We start from the raw sequence: 6,700 nt of genomic DNA on the forward strand, positions 1-6,700 counted from the left end.
GGAGCAGGGCAGAGGGAGGGTATAGGGAACTTTCAGGATAGCATTTGAAATGCATATAAAGAAAATATCTAATAAAAAACAAATTACAAAGTCAGGGTTTCACCCCCATGATCCCTTATTTGTGAGTATGTTCATCAATTTCTCTTGGCATTAGTACCTTTTTGTTGTATTATGTTTTCTCCCACTTGAGGATCCTGCAAACATTCTCCTCATCCTGTGCCCTCCTCATGCTTTGCTCTCACTTGTATTTCAGCCTTGGTCTTTTCTGTCCCTCTCAATGGCTGTATCAACTCTTAACCCCTGGGGTTGACTCTCACTTAACTTTGACACACATCTTCATTATCTCTTTGAGAGGAGCTCCAGGGAACTGGAAAAGACTGTGGAAATGGCTCATGCTTTCTCAGCTCTGTCACAACTGGCCTATGTAAATTTTACAGAAGGGATAGTTGTTATATATTGAATAAGCACAACTGTGAGGATTGTTCACATTCACTGACCAGAAGCCAAGCAGTATAGGGACTAGGACTGAGAACAATCCAGTTGATCCTGAGTCCCCAAAGCCAGAGATCAACTCTGAGCAATATTTCTATTCTATACAAATTTAAACCCAAGGGACCCATTCCAAGATGACAAAGCCACAAGGACTTTTTAGAACATGCCACACAAGGATGCTATAGTGTTGAACAGATACAGACAACGTCTCATGCAGATCTCAGAAGGTCACAAAGTCTTCATGTAAATGCCTATCATGAAACTCCTGACCTTGAGAGACTTTTGGGTGCTAGTTTCCAAAGGTAGGTCATGTTCTACTGAAGGGGACACACACATCTTAATACATTAGATAAGTTTGAAATATTGTTATAAATGTTTTGGCTTTCTAAGAGAAGATGCTGATCCTAATTTAAATTTAATTCAACTTTATATTTAACAAATATATCTTAGTTTATATCTATTGATATTACTAGAATATTTTAGAATAATTTTGGGTATCTGTGTTGTTAAGTGACTGCAAAATATAATGATATGGGACCTTTAATAATATAATATTGTTTTTGATTATAGTGTGTAATTAAAAACATTAAAGAGGTAAAAATACATGTACATATAATTTGTGTGTATATATGGGTATGTAAACATTTTATTACCTATCCCAATTTATAAAATAAAGACATCAACCAAATTCCAAGATTTTAAATTTTCCAATATCCATGCTTCAATGTTATAAATTTTAGTAACACAGCATTCTGTCAGATTAAATGTATAGATAACACAATGGCTATGGGGGAGGCAGAATATTGAATCTCACTGTGTTGAATTGGGAATTCATGGAGAAGTTGCTACCTTTTATGCTTTTCAACTGACAGGTAAACTAAGTGTAGATCTTCCTTCCAGCCTTGAAGGTTAAAGTTAGAAAGCATTGCCTTCTTAAAATGATGTTGATGACAAACTTAACCAGCACACCAAGCAATCTCATGGCATTTCATTGTGGCAGAGTATTTATTGGGCCCTGGACTTAATGTATCCTGGCTGATCCCAGAAAGCAAGTATTTGAGCATTAAATGGCCCTGAGATATAGAGGAACAAGCAGTTTGAATGTCCAAAGTTCCCACTTGTCTTGGCATTAGGCATTAAGAACTAGAGATCTCCAGAGGTATACTTCATTTGGCAGAGATGAACATTGGTTGTTGTTTTGACTGTACTCACACTGAAATTGGAATTGGATGCTTGGAGTAGGCAGTGAAGCAAGAACACACACACACACACACACACACACACACGCACACACACGCACACACAGGCACACACACGCGCGCACACACACACACAGATGGGTAAGAGCCATGCCTAGATTAAATACTGGCTGCTGGAAATGAGGGTTGGAAGAACCAGGTGGAAAAGTACCAGAAATACTTATCAGCACATATAAGGCTATATCAGGAAGGGGGAGGAAGTATGAAACTCAAAGGTTAGAAGGAAACTGTATGTCTTAGGTTCCATTGGAGCCCATTCATTGGGCAACAATCTCCAAATATACCTCATCTCTGCTAAACCATAGAGTCTTCCTGAAGCCTGGCACACAAAAAACTCAATGTGGAATTTCTCAGATCAAAGAAGAGACAGCAGGACTTTTTGAAAAGCTTTATTAGATTGGCCTTATCTGGCATCAATGGGAAGAGAGGCCCTTGGTCGTGTGAAGCCTTGAAGCCCCAATAGGGGAATGCCAGGGCAGTGAGGACGGGGTGGGTGGGTAGGTAGGGCAGCAGGGGGAGTGGTCATGGGATAGGGGTTTGTGGAGGGGAAAACAGGAAAGGTGATAATATTTGAAATGTAAATAAATAAAATACCCAATTTAAAAAAAAAATATATATATCGTAAAAATTTAAAAACAAACAAAAAACTTGATATGCTGGTTAAGAGCAACAATTAGCAAATGTTCTGTTGTGTAGAACAATAGAAAATATATTGTGTGCATTGTGGGTCATATGATGTCTGTTACAACTTGTTTCTGTTTTACTACTACATGGCTTTATGTAAATAAGTGTATGTAGCTTTGTCCTAGTGACAAATGTTTATCAGACCACTGTGTTCCAATTTGGCCTGAAGACAATGCTTGCTGGTTTGGGGTTTAGATCAGTCAGTATCATCCTTTTCCCCAACATGGCAACATAATCCATCTTGAAAATGAGAAGGACAAATCCTTCAAAGTAGTATCTACACATTGCATTGAGTCACCTGCAGTTCTATAGATACGGTTAAGAACAGAAAATCAAATAACCCCCTTAAAAAATGGGGCTCAGAACTGAACAAAGAATTCTCACCTGAGGAATACCGAATGGCAGAGAAGCACCTGAAAAAATGTTCAACATCCTTAATCATCAGGGAAATGCAAATCAAAACAACCCTGAGATTCCACCTCACACCAGTGAGAATGGCTAAGATCAAAAATTCAGGTGACAGCAGATGCTGGCGAGGATGTGGAGAAAGAGGAACACTCCTCCATTGTTGGTGGGATTGCAGGCTTGTACAACCACTCTGGAAATCAGTCTGGCGGTTCCTCAGAAAATTGGACATAGTACTACCGGAGGATCCAGCAATACCTCTCCTGGGCATATATCCAGAAGAAGCCCCAACTGGTAAGAAGGACACATGCTCCACTATGTTCATAGCAGCCTTATTTATAATAGCCAGAAACTGGAAAGAACCCAGATGCCCCTCAACAGAGGAATGGATACAGAAAATGTGGTACATCTACACAATGGAGTACTACTCAGCTATTAAAAAGAATGAATTTATGAAATTCCTAGCCAAATGGATGGACCTGGAGGGCATCATCCTGAGTGAGGTAACACAATCACAAAGGAACTCACACAATATGTACTCACTGATAAGTGGATACTAGCCCAAAACCTAGGATACCCACGATATAAGATACAATTTCCTAAACACATGAAACTCAAGAAAAATGAAGACTGAAGTGTGGACACTATGCCCCTCCTTAGAAGTGGGAACAAAACACCCATGGAAGGAGTTACAGAAACAAAGTATGGAGCTGAGATGAAAGGATGGACCATGTAGAGACTGCCATATCCAGGGATCCACCCCATAATCAGCTTCCAAATGCTGACACCATTGCATACACTAGCAAGATTTTACTGAAAGGACCCAGATGTAGCTGTCTCTTGTGAGACTATGCCGGGGCCTAGCAAACACAGAAGTGGATGCTCACAGTCAGCTAATGGATGGATCACAGGGCTCCCAATGGAGGAGCTAGAGAAAGTACCCAAGGAGCTAAAGGGATCTTCAACCCTATAGGTGGAACAACATTATGAACTAACCAGTACCCCTGAGCTCTTGACTCTAGCTGCATATGTATCAAAAGATGGCCTAGTCGGCCATCACTGGAAAGAGAGGCCCATTGGACACGCAGACTTTGTGTGCCCCGGTACAGGGGAACGCCAGGGCCAAAGGGGGGGAGTGGGTGGGTAGGGGAGTGGGGGTGGGTGGGTAAGGGGGACTTTTGGTATAGCATTGGAAATGTAAATGAGCTAAATACCTAATAAAAAATGGAAAAAAAAAAAAAAAAAAAAGAACAGTCTATCATATCTTTGTGTTCAATTGTTGAGGAGAATGGGTACAGAGAGTCATGGTGGAAATTGACTCCAAAGGATTCTGATTTTTCAGGGATTTTGCTAACATGCCTGCTCTAGTGTTAGAAATTTGACCTTCACTGGGTCAATTTTCATCTGTAACAAAAGTATGTTCCTTCATACTAAATTGAAACAGATGAATACTTGTTCCATCTTTTTCAGGTTAGGACACACATTTCCTAGCAGTCTTTGAATACTCCAGAGAAGTTAAGCAGCCTTTGTTGAGAGCACAAGTGGGTTAAAAGAGAGAGAGAGAGATGTAGAAAGATAATTCTGTCAAAGTGTATCAATAACATCTAAAAATAATTGTTTAAAATGTCCTTTGCATGGAGGCAGAAGGTTTCCTGTACCATAAGGTGGAATGAACAACCTGAATTTCACGTACTTCATGTTTACTGGAGATAGGAGTCTCCCTATCCTCTCAGTCTATCCTCCATGGAATGATAGATTGGCCATAGGACTTGAGGCCTAGGAACAGCTAATTGGGTAAACCAATTGAAGAGAAAAATCTTTTCAAGTTATTTGGACTTTTTCAATCATGATATTTGCTTTTTATTGAGGGCTTTGTACCCTTTCCCCACAAGAATTGGCTAATTGAAAATTTCATTAGGATATGATCTTATCCATTTGGAAATATTTGCAAACAGAATGCCATTGCTAACAAAAAGTCAGGAGAGATGGGCTTTGGTCCTGTCTCACATTTCTGACTTAGTTATAAAATATATTCCCATTATGGATCTCAACTTTCTCATTTTATAAAATTATAGTTTGGAATTACATGATTACTACTTTGCAATCCAAGATAAGCTAATTTACACTGAAGTATTAATAACTGACAGTTGCTTACTTTGTTAAGTTTCTCAGGTACAGTAGAAATTAGAAAGCCCTCACACCTCAAAGCTTCTTCAATATTTTCACCTAGGTGATGCTCATCATGCAGAAAGCTTCCAGAATATTCTTTAAATCACATTCAAGAGATTGCAGATTCAACTGAAGTTGACAAAAGCACTGACTAGAAACTTCAGTTGATAACATGTAGATAATTATAGATAATGCTTCCAATAATTTCACTGGGGGAACCTTTGAGCAAAGAGGAAGAGTTTGTATGCTGAGATGTGAATGAAGAGTGGTGATGTGAAAGAAGGTGGGATAAACAAGTGGTATAGCCATGTTGAAAACACAAAATTAATATTCTAGAACTTGCTCTAGTCCCCTTTCTACCACACATATCCCTCACCTTTCACTTAGTGGTTTTTCTTTCTTATTTAGACAACCGCACTTTACCTACAGTGCCTGCTACTGAGAGAACACTGTGCAGAATTCTACCTTCAGTTTTCATCTCTGTAATGTGCACACCATCAGGTTTCTCTTCTTTTCTTTTGTACATTTTACAACTGAAAATGTATACTTCATAAGGTGATGATCAAGTGAGTATAAAATTCTCTTAATTTAATTCAGAAATTTGTATCCTGCTACCTTCCTGACTTTCTTATACTCTGTAGAAAATTTCTGGCAGAGTCTATGCGCTCTTTTATGCATAAAATCATATTTGCAAAGAGGAGTAGTTTAATTTCTTTGTTTTCCATTTAGTGTTAATTTTTCTGTGGACTTGTAGCATTGACATTTTTATTTTGAGATACATCCACTGAGCCCCTTAGATTCTCCAGGATATTTCGTGCCAACTCTATTATAATGTCATACTACCATATCTGCTTTTGAGTTCCCCCTTTTTGCCTCCCTCACTTCCATAGTCAATCATGCTTACTTTCTCTATGTTTCTCTGTAGCCTAAGCTAAATAAACTCAAAAAAAGCCAAAGATGAGCTTGAACTTCTACTTCTCCTGCTACCTTAGGTGTGTGGTACCAAGAATAGTTCATGTCATGCTAGGGATTTGAACCCTATCCTTCATACATGCTAGACAGACAGTCTTTTCAGCTCCTGTGCATTTTGATCATACTTGACTACTGAGTTTGCACCATGTGCCCCAAGTGAGTTTGGGATCTTCCTTGTAATGACCCTGAAAAGTAAACATTTAGAAGCTCATTTTGCAAATAAAAACCTTGAAGCCTCAAGAGGCTGGAGATTTGTTCAGGGTCGCCAGGCAAATCAAGCAGGGGTGAAGCCTGAATTTACCTCTGATTTGTCTAGATCTGATACTTGGACTTGTAAGTGTTCTGGGTGCCTGAAAGAAACCCAGAGAGCTAAACTGAATGTCATACAAAGAAGATGAAGGGAAGGAGGGGAAGTCAAGGGCAGTTCATGTGTTGTGTTGGTTGGTGGCAAAGCTATTTTTCTTTCTGGAAGGAAGAGATGAAAGTCCTGATATTCAAATGCTCACCCACCAGGCACCCTTCAGAATTCCCATCCATCAGCTGGCAAATGGACACATTTTAATGAGCACAATCACAACCAAGCAAGTTCTGGCAACAAAATATGCCTCCACTAATGATATTCAATTGTTGTAAGAAGACAAAATGGTCTGAAGTGTAATGAGATGCCAAAGACACAGGCGCACAAAACAGGCTGCTCATATTTAAGTCCTTATGTTTCT

Source organism: Mus musculus, chromosome 18 (assembly GCF_000001635.26).
Source record: "Mus musculus strain C57BL/6J chromosome 18, GRCm38.p6 C57BL/6J".
Lineage (NCBI taxonomy): Eukaryota > Metazoa > Chordata > Mammalia > Rodentia > Muridae > Mus > Mus musculus.